This window comes from Tamandua tetradactyla, chromosome 2, assembly GCF_023851605.1.
Source record: "Tamandua tetradactyla isolate mTamTet1 chromosome 2, mTamTet1.pri, whole genome shotgun sequence".
Classification (NCBI taxonomy): Eukaryota; Metazoa; Chordata; class Mammalia; order Pilosa; family Myrmecophagidae; genus Tamandua; species Tamandua tetradactyla.
In genome coordinates, this window is record NC_135328.1 from 76,380,196 (window position 1) to 76,397,714 (window position 17,519).

The window sequence follows — 17,519 nt, forward strand, 5'->3', positions numbered from 1 at the left end:
TAACTGTTTGGGAAGTTCACACGTTTTAGGTTCTGTTCCCCAAACAAGTGAATTTCAGAAGCAGGTCAGAACAAAAATTTACTGATTTTTATTTTGAAAAAATGATTTTGATTTCAGGCCTGTTTGTGACTGAGCAGTGTTGGGTGCTGAGTAAGTACTGGCAACACAGTAACTTACTTCAGAGGGCATGTGGACAATAAATCTACCCATCCCAGCAACCCTGAGGATGCAAAGTCTCCTTCAAACCCACAGACCCCAGGAGCTGCAGGGCAGGGCTCCTTTGGCCATCAGTGTGGGAAGGCCAAAAGGCCCACAGGTCTACTGACAGGGTTCCATGTCAAGGCTACCCATGCTTAGAAAAGGAAGACCCAAGGATCCGAATCCATCTCTAGTATAAAGTACCTGGTACGTGCCTTTTAATCCGCTTGCCAGGTGTGTACCCTTCAGAGAAAGCAGCTGTCAGTGAGCCTGTGAGGACCCCACCAGCTGGAGGGTGTGCCGGCCCACCCTGTGCCCTGGGCCTTGCATCTCTCCCACAGCCCAAGCAGGCCCGGCTGCTCCAGGGAGGAATATCTGGTGTCCTGAGCATCTGACCTACAGAAGCCCATGGGGCGTGCGAGCTTGCCGCTGGCCTCCAGCCAGTTCCGACTCTCAGTGGTGCACAGCAGCTCTTGGGCCTAGCCTCACCTGGCACCTTCAGACATTTTGCAGGTTTTAAAAACTAACTCCTACGAGAGTCACTGTAGATCTCTGTAAGCAATTAACCCCACAGAAATATTGGTATATCAAGATTGTAAAGATGAACCGAAAGGATTTTATAAAAATGGGCAGCAGAGAAGCCCCCATATCAGTCCCTCAAGCACTTGGGAATGTTTCCTGCTGGTTCTGTGCAGGGCCTGGAGAGCCAGCCAACAGCATGGGTTTTGGGGAAAGGCCAGCTTTTTCTCAGTCTGACTCCTTAGGAGTAGAAAGCACCCCGTATTCCTTGTTAATAGAGGTCAGCGTCCTGCCACTGTTGTGAACCAGACCCAGCAATAGGCCCCTCCAGATGGGGGGCACGAGGGGCATTAGCAAAGGACTCAGCTCATGCAGGGCCTCCCCTGGCGTCCACTCTGCATGGTGTCCACCCCATGTTCCCGGAAGTAGAACCAAGGTAGTGCTGGAGTCAAGGGCGCCACATGGCATTGCTCAGCCTTCCACAAGGAGTCGTCCAAGCTTGGGCTTGGGCTTGGGCTCTGCCCAAGGGCACAGTTTCTGTCACCCTCAAGGCTGAGCACAGCTCTGGAAAGAGGTGAAAAAGGGACGCTGACAGCTGTGCTGTCAACAGAAGCAGACAGGACTAGAGTGTGGGAGTCCGAAGGATTTCCCATTTGGAAGAGCCTTAAACAGAGTTTAAAATGCAGGATCAGGTATACAAAAGAGTTTAATGTGGCCCCTTAAAAACAAAAGAGGAGTTGAATCTCAGATACTGGCAAAGTAAATCCAGACAATAGTAAACGCGTTCAATATCTAAAATGACCAGGCGGGCAGGAAACAGCTTAGAGTAAAGTGTTTGTGAACTGGCCAAAGACCCGGAAAAAACCTGTGAATTTATATGTCAGCACTGTGCACCCTGTGGGATGACACTCATATTTTCCACCAGTTCTGTTGTTGCCAGCAAAACTGGCCAACCTTGTCAGGGGCTGAAAACTTTTCCCAGTAGGTTTTCTTTTGTGCAATGAGCTGTAGTGTTTTAGATAGACATTAACATAAGAAAGGGAACACTGTCTTTAATAAAGTTAAAGTAAAAAGTAAAAAAAAAGAGAGAGGGGACCAGTCCTTCTGCCAGGAGGTTAGAGCCCTTGCACAGCAAGGCCAGGCATGAGTCCTATTGTCTCAGCCTACCTTCAAGAGCCAAGCCATTGGGCCTCCTTTGTTTATGCAGCCAAATGAGAAGAGCCTAATCTGCATCAAGAAAGACTAGCCATTCAGGGGCTGAGCTACCCAGAAACCCATCATCCATGCTTTCAAAATTTATGTCTTAAAACCAACCACACTCTTAATTTTCAAACATAGAACTTGCAGGTGAATTCAAAGTACTGCATTACAATCAAGTTGCATTAATCAGCTTTAGACTTGAGGCCTACTGTTTCAACTCATTTTGGGAACAGTGTGGTGCCAAAAGACAGAGAGCCTTGCTTAAAAATGTCATTGGTTTCATGTGGGCCCAGACCCAAAGAAGAGTGTAGAGACAGTCCTGAAATCTGTACCTCTTATGGGTATCCTTAGTAACCAAAAAGGGCACAATAAGGCACAATCTTACCCCAGTCTGGAAAAGTGCCCAATTTAATTCCAACCTGTTAATCTTCAAGGTTTTTATTTCTTGTAAATGTAGCCATATTTCATTGCTTTGTAATTACTAGAAGATTTAGCCATGCTGAACTTTCAAAACATTTACTTTTGCCACCACCATAAGTTAATATATAATTTTCAGGTCCAAGAAATGTCACATTTCTTTATTTTTCTAAGTCAAATTAAATCAGGGGTGATCATCCTTTGAGGTACCACCTCTCCATACTCCCTCAAACTTGGGTCACTAAGTGATTACATCTTCCTCTGTCATGTGATGCAGTTGAAAGCCCTGATCCCTCACCTTTGTAGAAGGCAGGCATGTGATGCTTCCTCTGGGGTTGTGTGCTACAGCCAAGGAGATATTCATGGACCTCTGTCGTTGTCACCAGTTGCCCATTTTCCATATCCATGCTGCCTTCCCCATCCTACTGCAGGACTGGATCTACTTCTAACATCCACAAAAGTCACAGAGACCCAAAATGCTAGTTTCTTTCTCAGCTCCCAAAGAGACTAATTCTGAGGTTGAGCCCTAGTCCTGTCTTTTTGTAGAAGCACAAAATATGTAGGTCTGAAGGAGAGGGGAAAATTATCTTTCCTTTCTGTGCTTCTTTGGAACTGTATATCCCAGGAAAACATGCTGTTAAAATGAATCTATTTCTGCGGGTATGAACTCTTGTAAATAGGACCTTTCAATGAGGTTACTGTAGAAAAGCTGTGGCCCAACCAAATCAGGATGGGTTTTAATACTATTACTGAAGGTCTTATAGAGAAAGTCACAGAGAAAGAGAGGGAGAGAAATCCAGAGAGAGCTGCCAGAAGCTGCAAGTCAAGGAAAACCAAAAAAGAAAGGAGAAGCCAGGAGAGGCTGCTATGCCCATTGCTATGTGACAGAAAAGCCAAGTACCAAGGATCCCAGGTAGCCAGGCCCAAAGTGCCACAGTCTTCTGGGAGAAAGCATTGCCTTGATTATGTCTTGATTTTGAGCTTCTCATAGCCACAAAACCATTAACCAATAAACTATTGTTTAAACGAACCCACTGCATGATATTTGCTTTGGCAGCCAGGAAATTAAACCTTTTTTTTTTTTTGCTAATAAGACTGGATTAGGAAAAAGAGATAAGATAGATACAAAACATCCCTCTTCTGCACTTCCTAAAGTCATTTCACAGTTGGTTTACTGTTAGGAGATAAAATTTTTAGGATACTTTTTTCCCCTTTAAAGAAAATGCATCATTATTCTGACTCTATTTCAACATAATCTCTTTTGTAAACTTTTCTGACCACCATCAATATCTGAAAAGGTTACATGTTCCTTCCTTTATATTGTTTGTGTCTCTTTCACATAGTCCTGTCACTTTTTTATCTTTTTACAGAGTATACGCTCCCTAATAACTGGAACCTAGTCTGTTTGTGACCACTGCAGCCCCAGCACCTAGCATGAGATTTAGTGACAGTCCATACTCTTACTAAGCTTTAATTGAAATAAATTAAGTATTGAGACCAGCTCAAATTTCCTGGACAAATCTCAATGGGAGAAAGCATTGCCTTGATTATGTCTTGACTTTGAGCTTCCTGGACAAATTATGAAGGAAGGTAGAAAGCAAGTAATCAAACAAAATGATCAACCAAAAGGATCAAAAAGAATATTCTAGAGGTCTTCCAAATTTAATATATTGAAAAGTTATGATAAATGTAAAATATTACAGTGCCTTTAATAGCGTTAATTCTCTTCTCTGTAAATTTTTGTATCTTAGCTTTGGGTTCTGTGCAAAAAGAGCATGATGGTTGAGTACATGAATTGACTTGGCCAGGCTATGGTGTCCAGGTATAGCAAACACTGGCCTAATTGCTACTGTGAGAGTATCTCATGGATTTAAATCATTGGTCAGTTGATTGCTTCTATGACTGATTACATCTATAATTAACAAAAGAGATTGCCTTTAATGAGGGAAGTCACATCTAGTCAGCTGAAGGCCTTAAAGGGATGACTGATGATTTCAGGAGTCATGAAAGAAGAATTTCTATCTGTACCTTAGCTAGACAGCTTCTCCTGAAGAATTCATTGGAATCTTCATCATAGTTCGCAACTTGCAGCCTGCCCTGTGGAATTAGAACGTACCTATCCCCACTGGTATGAACTGATTCCTATAATGAATGTCATAATATTTGCATATATAAAAATATCTCTTGGGTCCGTTTCTCCAGAAAATACTGACTAATCCAAAGGCACTGAAAATTTAAAGGATTGTTGAAAACCAGAATTTTACTAATAGAGGGAGCTCTAGAACCTGGCCTCACCCATATTTTAGCCCCTTGGTTGGTGTCTTATCATTATCACTATAATAATTTCTCAATGCCATTATTAACAAACAGATATAAATGCTCTTGACATAGTTTAAAAAATATATAGTTCCTATATCACCCCATCGGTAATAATAATAACACACTGGGTATAAAATGGTGAAATTAACATCAAATGGAGGGTAACCAGTATATGCAAAATTTATCACTAGATTCCAGAGCTGAAACCAATTATTAAATCAAAGAATTGCTAGCTATAGGACCAGCATGTCCATACAGGATTTGCACTAACCCCCTACCTGACAGGTGGTCATCTTCTGCTGAATGGGGAGAAAATGTGTTCACTGTTTTGAATACAAAACAGTGGAGCAGCTACCTTGCCTTTCCCCTTTGCTACCCTCACAATGACTTTCCCATTATTCATGTACCCATGCCTAAATAATAGCTTTGGCTATGCCATGTAATAGCATCATTAAAAGGACAAAGCAGTTTTATATGTACCAACATGGAGTAGGTTCAAAAACATATTAAGTGGGTATGTGGGCGGAGAGAGGACCAAAATGTAGAACAATGTATGTAACATGCTGTTATTTGTGTAAAAAATACATGTTTATATACATGTATGCTTGCATATACATAGAACATATCTGGAAGAATACTAAATGTTTTGGAAACATTGGGAAAGATGAAAACTTCAGGGCTTCCATGTAAGTCCACACAGGCTGTACCCCACAACCCTTCAGAGGCACCTATCCCACAGACCTTTGCTACTCAAAATGTGGCCTATGGACCCGCAACTTTGGCATCACTTGGAAGCTTGTTAAAAATGCAGAATCTCAGTTCCTACCCCAGACTCATAATCTACACTTAAAGGAGACCCCCAGTTGTTTCATATATGCATTAAAATTTGAGAAATACTAATATAGACAGCAAAATGAATGGAGGACAGTGCAACAGTGGCTCAGTGGCAGAGTTCTTGCTTGTCGTGCCAGAGACCTGGGTTCAATTCCTGGTGCCTGTCTATGAAAAAAAAAAAAAAGAGAGAGAAAGAAAGAAAGAGAAGATAGAAACAAAATGAATGGAGTCCCTGGAATTGGGCAGTCATAACCTGCAAAACCCTGAGTGAAGGAAGGCCCTGTATGTGCTGGGGGCGCACTTCACTATCGAGCCATTTTGTACCTTCTACATTTTGAGTCACATGGTATAAAAATGTTTTTTCGATGTTGAAAAATAAAGTGAAATCAAAAGTGATTGCCGAAAAGGTGTGGTTTTAAGAATCAAAAGTGACTACAAAGTTATGAAATCAGATATTAAAGAAATTCAGTCATTGACAAAGGGCAGTTCAACTGGGCACAGTGGTAGTTGTTGTTGGAAAACACAACTGTGTCATGTTTTTATTTCAAATATATGACTCATAAGTCATGTCTGGACATTAATTTAGTTTAACAACTTTTACAAATAAGTCAATTAGGTATTTGGTACATTCAGGTAATGCATTAGATCTCCCAGTTGGGAAATTAGTGCCTTAAGCTTAACTTCTGTTCCACATCCCAGCTGTCCCACTTTCTGCTCTCTGGGACTTTTCTACTGCATTGCCAACGGTGAGGGAGCCCCAAGTCAATATTTTGCTTCAGAAAGGAAGCACGATTGAAGCTGCAGCACCAGAATTATTTTGTCATTTCAACAGTAAGCAAATACTACAGCATTGAGAAAATGGGAATAACATTTTAAAATTCACTTATTTTTTGTATGCTGTACAGCGGGGTCATATTTCATTCTTTTTCCGTATAAGTGTCTGTTATTGCCTCACCATTTGTTGAATTGTTTGTTTGTTTGTTTTTAGTTGGTTTCTTTTGTTTCTTTTGGAAAGTGCATGGGCTGGGAATCAAATCCAGGTCTCCTGCATGGCAGGCTAGAATTCTACCCCTGAATTACCCTTGCACCCTCTAAAATTTAATTTTGTTTACACTTTAGAATTGGTGATATATTCACATGATAACAAAAGTACAAAGTTGTATACAATTAAAAGCTCTTCTCTGTCTCAACACTGTAGCCACACTGTTTTCTTCTATAGAGGCAACTAGATAGAGGCTTTTGTGTATTACTTTCTGAAAGTAATTCATGCAGATAAGTGCAATTACAATTATGCTTTTTCTCCTGTTTTTATACTAAAGATACCATACATACCACACATCACATTTCCTGAATAACATTAAATTGTGGAGATTGTTCCCTATCACAGAAAGAGCATCTTCATAATTATTATATCCCAATATAGGGATGTATCATCACATATATCTCCTATTGACGAAATCTTTAAATATTACAAACAATGCCATTCATGAGTAATCTATTTCATATATTATTTCATGCATGAGTGAAGAAATTCTGGGACAAATTCCCAGAAAAATACCTGTTGGATTGCATTTCGAATTCTGTTAGGTAGTGTCAACTTGTCAATTTATATTCAGCCAGCAATGTTGGAAAGCAAACTGCCTAATCACACTTTTAGATCTTTGTTAAGCTAACAGTTAAAAAATATTCAGTTTTGCTTTAGTTTGCATTTCTGTTACTGTGAATAATAATAGCATCTTTTCATAAATTAAGGGTCCTCTGTATTTTCTTTGATATTTACAGTCTGTTGTTTTTTTTCTCATTGATTCATAGAAACTCTTTATATGCTAGAAAAATTAACACTTCCCTGCAGTATAGCTTGTAAATACTTTCCCCAGTTTGTCATTGTCTTTTGTCGTTGTTGCTAATTTTCTTGCCGAACCTTATACAGTGAAATATATTAATCTTTTCTTTTATGGCTTCTGAGTTTAGAAATAGCTTTCCTAGCTTACAGTTTTATATTTATATTTAAAGAAATCCCTATATTTCCTTCTAGTTCTCTTCCAGTTTCATTTTTTACATTTAAATATTTGATCCAACTGGAATTTATTTTAATGTAGGCATGAGGTATGGATCCAAATTTCTCTTTTCCATAAGTTTTCTAGATGCCCGCCAGTTGTTCAAATGCCATCTACGATATGTTATCTTTCCCCATTGATTTGAATGCTGTTTTTATAATTTATTAAGTTCTATTTCAGAACTTTCTTATTTGTTCCATAGATTAATTTCAAGTCATAGGAGGGCTTGTTTACCCTATATTCTCTGCTTTTCCAGCATCATTTTCTTGGATATTGTTGCTTATTTCTTTTCTTTTTTTTGTGGGGGGGCATATGATCCAGTAATCAAACCTGAGTCTCCCGCATAGAAGATGAGCATTCTACCACTGAACCACTCGTGGACTTTCTTTTAAAAATAATTTTAGAATTAGATAAGTTAAAATGAAATCCTCTAATCCTCTTTATCATTTTATTGAATGATCTGCTGTGATAGTGAATCTTCTTGTTGAAAAACATGATATGCCTTTCCATTTATCCAAGGTGATTTAGAGACTTCAGTTACAATATAAAGTTTTCTATATAGATAGATAAAATTAACCCATTTCCTATGTTCATCCCAAGATTGTTTTTGTAATTGGAGTCTTTTTGTAGATTTTATCTTCTAAACAAACTAGTAAATATATGTATGTATGTATATAAGTTGGTTGTTCATTTCTATATAATAATTTCATACCCAGTCAAATCAATGAATACTTATCATCTGTAGTAGTTTTTCAGTTGCCTCAAGTTTTTCAGGAATGCAACAACCTTTCCAAATAATTATAATCTTACCTCCACCCTTTCCATTTTTAGACTTCTCATTTCTGTCTCTTAGTTGTGATGGTTGTCATTTCCAGAATAATGTTGAATAGGGATGGCAGTAGATATTTTCATCTGACTCCTACTTTTAATGGGAGTTCTTCAAATGTTTTCCATTAGTAATGCTAATTTTGGTGTTGGAATGTATTTTGTCAAGTTAAGGAATTGTCCATCTGTTACTATCTTAATAAGAGGTTTTAAAATGAAGAATTCATGTTACATTTTATCAAATAAGTCTCAGCATACATGGATTTGTCCACTGGAATTAGCTATAAGACCATCATAGTCATATTTGGCAGACTATGTATATCTTTCTAGCCTTCATCTGATAACAAATTTTGCTTTCCTGCCACACACATGACTCACGTTATAAATGTCAGCTTTCTGGCTGAGGGTGAAAGGAAAGTTCTAGTAATGATTTTTAGTAACAGTACTGAAACATGGTAAATGTGATTAATCCCAGTGAATGATATGCTTGAGATGGGAATATTTATGTTGAATACATTTCCACAATTTAAAAAAAGAAATAAAGATGAGCTAAAGAAATAATGATAATTAAATGTAATACATGATACTCTGTGGGATCTAAGAATGGAGGATTTGAAAGGCTTAGGTGAACCCTATTTGGGATAAAAGAGAAAATTGGAATGTAAAATGTAAGCTTTATATCAATGTTAAATTTCTTGAACTTGATAGCTGCACTTGAGATTACATAAGTAAATATTCTTGTGTATAGGAAAAGTACATGGAAGTATTATGTGTTCTAGTGTTATGATGTGTGCAACTTCCTCTCAGATGTTCAGAAGATAGATAGATAGATAGATGATAGATAGATAGAAATGGAATAATACAGCAAAGGTGGCAAATTGTTAAGAGTGGTAGACCTGGGATCTGGGATGAGTGGGAGTATGTTGGAATTCTTTGTATGAAGTTTGTATTATTTTTGCAATGTCCTGTGTGTTTGAAATTATTTGAATATAATAAGTATTCGTGCTTGCATACCTCGTTGAGAGTCTAAATTGATATCTATATCTATCTATCTATTTATTGGAAAGAATTAGCAACATATATCAAGAAATTTATAAAATGTCTATACTCTTTGTCCCAAATTCCCCTTTTAGTAATTTAAACCTGTGTAATTATTAAAGGTACAAAATTTAGTCCTTGCCTTCAAAATTTGAAAGCATAAAGTTGACAACCAGAGGGAAGGGGAAAGGAAGAGGAGAGAGGGGTGGCATGAAGTTCTTGGTTCCAGTCCTTGAGGTCTCCAGAACAGCCCTGGTTCCTCAGAAACTGTGAGGAAACTTTCTAATCTAAATCTCAGAAGCTTTCTAATAAATCCTCCTGTTTCCCCTCTATTTTAGTTTTGTGGCTGCTAAAACAAATACCATGCAATGGATTCGCATAAACAGAATGCATTTTGAAGCGAGAAGTCTAAAATTTAAGGCATCATCAAAGCAATGGTTTCCTCCAGAAGACTGTGCCATTCTGAGGCTGGCTCCCAGCCATCCTTAGCCCTTGGCTTTTCTGTCACATGGCAATGCACACAGCATCCTCTTCTGGCTTCTCTGCTTCTATTGACATCTGGCTTCCTCTTGTGGCTTTCTCTCTGTGGGTTTGAATTTCATTCTGCTTATAAAGGATTCCAGTCATAGAATTAGGACCCATCCTAATTCTTTTATGCCACGCTCTATAACCAAAGTTATCTCATCAAAAGCTACTATTATAATGGGTTCACATTTACAGACTTGACTTAAGAATAAGAACATGTTTTTTGAGGCACATAGTTCCAAGCCACCACCCTCCTCTTAGTTTCAGTTCTTTTTACAAAAAGACTATTGATTAACATAATTACTCACAGCCTGGGATGCATATCCCTTTTTTCTGCTCGATTAATCTATCATATAATTTTGGTAAAAGGTACTCATTGCTTTGATTTGTGGTAGTTCATTCTAGTCCAATCTTCCTTAGTTTGGAATTAAAATGAATTCAATGCTGGTACCATCCTGTGTATCTACCCCAACAGTATTAAATTGACAAAATCCTTTATGGATGAGAAGTATAGGTGAGAATTTTAGCAAGGGCAGAGCAATGTTTATTAGATCAAGTAGATTAGAAATAAAAATTAGAAGAATTTACTGGAATTAGTACTAGTTATCAATAACTGGTTAATATGCTGCTCTGGGTAAGTTTTTAGGAAACAGTGATCAAGATACAATAAGATTCAACATCCTACTGGGATGCTCTTGAATTCTTTCCTTGTTTGAGCCGTCAAGCCCGTTGACATGGTTGATCATTCTTTCCTCTTAACGATCTTTTTCTTCAACTTTCACAGTTTCACATTCTCCAGGTACTTCTTTTCTTATCTTCTCCCTTGGTTTTAAATAATTGGTAGATTAGTTCAAATACAGGCTAGACTGCTTTAACAAGAGATGAAAAATATTTAAACCAGATAAGTTATTTCTCATATAATATTTTGTGTAGATGGTCCAGGAATAGGATGGTGGCCCAATGGTTTAGGGGACTTTAGATCCTTTTAATTTCTGACATACATTGAATGTGGGCATCATCTATATGGTCCAAGTTGGCTCATACATGCATTCAAGCCCTTTCCTATAAAGGGCATGACCCAGCATTGCAAACACCACTTCTGATATATAAAAATGGTCAGTTATGTGGTTGTAGTTAGTTAATAGGGGAATGCAGTTTACTTGGGAAGTCATGTACCCAGCTAACCCTCTATTTTATAAAAAGAAAAAATAGTACTCTCTAACACACCTTCTATGTGTTGATGTTTAGAAAATATATATCTTTAACTTGAATCTCTCTTCTGAGGTTCAGAACTATTTATTCAACTGTTTACTGGGCATTTATTTAATAGGCACCTCTTCAACTTAAATGTTATCCAGAACTCCAGCATGTCCAAAAGTGACCATGTCATCTTCCACAAATTCTCCTCCATCCTGACTCAGTCGTTAACACCATCCTCCAAACAGCTGTCCATGTTAGAAATAAGGGTGTCTCATCCTTATATTCTCCCTGTCTCTCACCCGTCGCCTAGCCTAGTCATATCCTACCACCTAAATATATCTCAAGTCCAGCCACTTTTCTCCACACCTCCACCAAACTCTGCCATCTAGGGCACTCTCTTACTTATTATTATTATTATTATTACTGAGCTATAACACACATGCAGTAAAGTATGTAAAATATACTAATGTAAATGTACAGCTTGATGAATTTTTTACTCATTTGTATATACCTATTTAACCACCCCCCAGATCAAGATACCTCATAAAATTCCCTGTATCCTTTCCCAGTCACAACACAATTTCTCTTGCTGAGATAATTGTATCAGCCTTTTCATTGGTTGCATCTTTTCAATAGCCACACTGATCATCTATCATCTATCAGTACCCCCCCCCCCATGGATGTTGTATGTATATAGAGATGTATGTGTATAGCTGGGATTTCACTCCTACTGTTTCTCCCTCCCTCCTTTTTGCCTGGCTAATCCTACTGTAACTCAGATCTCAGTTTAGATAAAACTTGTATCAAGAAGCCCAGCTAGTTGCCGGTATGGGGATTTTCCTAAATAATTTTGTGATGGTTAGCTTGGGAAAAGGAGAAAGAAAATTCATTTTGAATATGTTTGGATTTATAGTATATTATTTTGGGTAAATGGACTAGAGATAATGTTTTACTGGTCAGTGAGACCTGGTCGCAAAATTATTTTGATTCATAGTATTCCTTTAAGCATTGCTGCTGTAAGCTAGCTATAGCAGAAAATCAGTAATATTTAAGCCCTAACATCTCTGAATGGATCTCAGGAGTAGATAAGCCATTGAAAATTAAAAACATATTTATTTTTAATTAAATAATTTTATTAAGGTTTACTTTTGTTTGGTTTTTATTGTGAAACATGTATACAAAAAAGAAATAAATTTCATAGTACATTGTAACTAGTTATAGAACAGATCTTAGAGTTTGGTATGGGTTATGGTTCCACAATTTTAGGTTTTACCTTCTAGCTGCCCTAAGACACTGGAGACTGAAAGAAATATCGATATAATGATTCAGCAGTTATACTCATTTGTTAAATCCTATCTTCTCTGCTATAACTCCTCCTTCTCCTTTGATCTTTCTCTCAATCTTTAGGGTATTTGGGCTAGCCCATTCTAACTTTTTCATGTTGGAAGGGACTATTGATAATGTGGGATAGGGGGATGGAACTAGTTGCTGTTCTAGAGAGGCTGGCCCCTCTGGGTTTCAGGACTTAACTGGCCTAGGAACCCATCTGGAAGTTGTAGGTTTCTGGAAAGTAATCATAGCACATGGAACTTTTGTAGAATCTCAGATAGAGCCCTAGGTGTTCTTTAGGTTGGCAGGAATGGTTTAGGTTTGGTTTGTCAAACCATAATAAATAGCAATATCTAGTTGAAGCTCACATAAGAGTAGCCTCCAGAATAGCCTCTTGACTCTACTTGAACTCTCTCAGCCAGTGATACCTTATTTTGTTACAATTCTTTCCCCCCATTTGGTCATGCAGGCATTGTCGATCCCATATTGCCAGGGCCGGGCTCATCTCTGGGAAGGTTTAATTTTATACAGAGTAAAGTGCACACATCTTAGTTCAATAAGTTTTGGCAACTATATGCATCTGAGTGTCAAACACTGCAATTGAGATATAGAACTTCCCCAGCACTCCAGTTAGTTCCACTGGGCTCTTTTTGGTCAATCCTTCCAAGAGATAGCCACTATTCTGATTTATGTCACAATCCATTAGTTTTAGATGTTTATGAATTTATATAAATTGAATCATGCAGTATGTATTCTTTTATGTTTGGCTTCTTTTGCTAACAATATTTTGAAACTCTACCCATATTGTTGCATATATGAGTAGTTTATTTTTTAAAATTTCTGAAATGTATTTCAATGTAATATACATAACACAGTTTGTTTATCCATTTTATCAATTCCCATGTGTTTGGACTTTTGGATCTTTTTTTTTTTTGCTATTATGAATAAAGCTACTACATTCTTCCACAAATCTTTTGATGGACATACATTTTCATTTTTCTTGGGCGAGAATCTAGAAGTCGAATTGCCAGGTCATAGAATAAGTGTAGGCTTATCTTTATTAGAAACTGCTAAACAATTTTTCAGAGTGTTGGTACCATTATATATTCCCACTAGAAATATGTGTGAGTTCTGTTTGTTGTACATCCATGTAAAAATTTGGTAATGTTTTCCATTGTAGAAGTGTGTGAAGTGGTATCTCATTTTAGTTTTAATTTGCATTGCTCTGATGACTGAAGAGATTGAATATCTATTCTAGGTTCCTATTCTGGAATCCTTAGGGTGTGACCTTCATTCTTATTCTTACAAAATGGCTGCTGGAGCTCTAGCTGTCACTCTGAGTTGTAGGCAGAAGGGAGAACTAAGGACCTGGGTCCTAAGGTAAACTGTCAGTTGAGTCTTTCCCAGAAGCCCCACCCAGTGGCTTCTGCCTATGTCATATTGGCCAGGATTGTGTCATCTGGATACTCCAATCTGCAAGGAAGACTGTGAAGTGTTTTATGGTTTGTGCTCCAATTATCTATTGGTGCATAATAAACCAACTTGAACCTTTGTGGCTTAAAATTAAAACATGTATTTTGCTCATAAGTATGCAGTTTGGGCAAAGCTCAGCAGAGACAGCTTGTCTCTCCTCCACTATGCATCATTTGGATCAGCTGAAACGCTGGAGGCTAAAAGCTAAGCAGAGTTGATGCTGGCTACTGGCCAAAAAGACTCACAGGGTAGGAACTGTGATCAGAAAACCTACACATGACATTTATGTGTGGCGCTTAGTTTTGAACAGCATGGTAGCTGGGTCCCAAGGGCTCAAGCTCCCAGAGAGACCCATGTGGAAACCATATTGCCTCTTATGGCCTCACCCTGGAAGTCAAGTAGCATCACTTGTATGACCAGCTCAAAACCCTTCCGAGGTTAAATGGGAAGGTAAATAGATTCTATTCCTTGGCTTGGGGGTGGCAAGGTTCCAGAAGATCATGTGGGATCAAAGTATTGCTGTAGCCATTTGGGGAAAAGCAATCTGCCATAATTGGGCATATTGCTGTTCCCAACCAAATTGGGCTTCTCTTAAAATTAAAGTCCAGGTAAGTGGATATTGGGTAGGCAAGTTGCAGTATCTGTCATGTTCTCACATACTTTTTTCCTCTTCCACTAGACTATAAACTCCATGAGGGCAGTAGCCAGATGTGTCCATCTTGTCAACTATTCTTTCCTCAGGGCTTAAGGAAAAAAAAATAGGAATTCAAGAAATATTTGTCAATGAATGCTCATTAAGCTAAATAACTGTATATAGACTTGTTTTAGAAAAATAAGCTGTGGTGTAAACATTAGGGAAAAATGTAAATATTGGAAAATTTAATAATCTACAAAAAAGTCTAATAAATATGTATGCTAAAGATTAAAATAAACACCTTCATTCTACTTTCTAAAATAAAAACAAAACAAAAAAACCCACTACATTCTTTCTTTGAACTCTGGGCACAAATAAATGACCAATTATTATAGAGAGATCCATCTCTCTAAGAGGATAAATCATTCCCAGTGAGGCATCTTTTCTTCATAGTAAACAATTTTACACAAAATCTTGGTGGGAGAAGTCAAGCACAATAATTTCTTTAGGTGGCTTTTATTGTTTCTTCCTTTCCCATATCTTTTAATAGGTGAAGGGAGATATGAGGGGAGAGGGAAAAAAGCCTCCGATTGCTTTGTTGGCCTTTTATGTACTCAGGATTGGCCAAAGAAGGAGTAGACAGACAGTAGGGATACACCTCGTGGAATGCCAAGGGGAAGAGGCCCCTCTCTCTTGGAGTGTCCTCCCAAAGATTTTATCCACTCGGGTGGGTCCAGTAGCAGCTTGGGATAGCCCAAGCTAGGACTGCTAGACTTTGCTGGCATACCTCCTATCTACCTGTCTCAGGGCCGGCTGAAGGAGCTGTGAGAATACTTGTCCCTGTCTGCATATGGGATACCCTCACATCATCCTGATCTCTCCGTCCTCTGCCTTGACAGAGGCTTCTTAGTGTGGTGCTGTCACAACAAAGCTGTTAGATGATTGAAGGGAAAAGCCCACAGACACGGGATTTATGGTTTCTTTAATGGCCGAGGATACAGAAACTGAAAGAAACAGCCAGGCGAAGTAGGAAACAACATAGAATGTTCCCAGATGGATTGACAGATTTTTCAATTTCCCCATAGTTTCTCACTTGTGAAGAATGGGATATATCCTTTACTGTTCTCACAGAGGTTTTCCAAACTGCTTGCCTGTGCCTCCGCCTGACTTTCTGGACTTAGCAATTGCCCTATCTGTGCTCCATCTGCAAGCAATTGTTGCAAAACAGCCCTAGCACATTCCTTAGTGTTTATTGGGAAACTAGGTGTATTGAAGGTGACTGTTTCCAAGTATAGCATCTTGTAGCAGGCCATGTTTCAGGGTTGCTTTTGTTTGATCCATTTCTGCACATGGTATTTCCACACTTAATTGTGTTATCCCTGCAATTGTGTTGGAGAGGCAGCATGATAAGTAGCGTGGAGTCTGGAATCAGACTGCCAGGGTTTGAAGTTCAGGGTGACAACCATCCTGGTTTTCCTGGAACACAGGATTTTCAGTGCTAAAACTGGGACAGTCCTAGACAAACGGGGACAGTTGGTCATCCTAGTACTTTGCTACTTACTAGCTGGGTGAGCTTGCCACCTCTCTGAATCTCAGCTTGCTCAGACTTAAAATGGAAATAATATTAGTATCCCAACATCACGAGAATATTATCATGACTTAAGAAGTGAAGTGGGTTTTAAAGGAAAACCTCCAAATGTGAAGAATGTCTTCCAAACCCCTGACCCTCTTTTCTCTCTACTCTCATGCTACCTTGAACAAAGTTTCATTTTAGTAATTACTGAATTGTATTGGAAGTACAGGTCTATTTCCATGCAGGAGAGGGACAAGAGTAGAACAAACACAAAGGCAGAGCCTGTACTGCTGCTGACAGCATAGAAGGCAAAGAAACTTTGGGCAATGGCTGTTAACATCTGGATTCCTTCCACCAGAAAAGGAGACCCAGTGAGTGTCTGCCCCACACCCATCAGATTAGCCACTCCACTGCAGGAGAGGAGCAGGTAATAATTAAGAGGGCATTAGGGGCGTTCTTGCTCACAGTCTATGAAAATGAATAAAGAAATGGATTAGGGAAAGTTTTGTTAATATTTTGAAGTTTTAACTCGGTGCTCAAATCTATAGCAGTGTCCTTTTTTTTATTGACATCATTTCACATACCATACAGACTATCTGAAGTATACAATTTGTAGCTCACAATATCATTACAAAATTGTGTGTTCATCACCACGATCACTTTTAGAACATTTGCCTCACTCTCGAAAAAGAAAAAAAAATCCATACATCCCACATCCCTTAGCCCTCCTTCTCATTGACTCCTAGTATTGCAATTTACGTACTTTTTTTTAACCCTTATCCCCCACCATTATTTTTTTATTTTTAAATTTTTTACTCATCTGTCTATACCCTAGATAAAGGGAGCATCAGACACAAGGCTTTCTCAACCACATGGTCACATTGTAAAAGCTATATTGTTATACAATCATCTTCAATAATCAAGGCTACTGGAACATAGTTTGACAGTTTCAGGTACTTCCCTCTAGCCACTCTAACACACCATAAACTAAAAAGGATATCTATGTAACACATAAAAATAATCTCAAGGATAACCTCTCAACTCTGAAATCTCTTAGCCACTGAAACTTCATTTTGTTTCATTTCTCTCTTCCTCCTTTTGGTCAAGAAGGCTTTCGCAATCCCATGATGCTGGGTCCTGGCTCTTCCTGGAGTTCCGTCCCACTTTGCCAGGGAGATTTATACCCCTGGGAGTCATGTCCCACATAGTGGGGGAGGACAGTGAGTTCCCTTGTGGAGCCGGCTTAGAGAGAGAGGCCACATCTAAGCAACATAAAAAGTTCTCTGGGGGTCATTCTTAGGCATATTTCTAAGTAGACTTAGCTTCCCCTTTGCAGGAATAAGTTTCTTAGAGGCAAAATCCCAAATCAAGAGCTCAG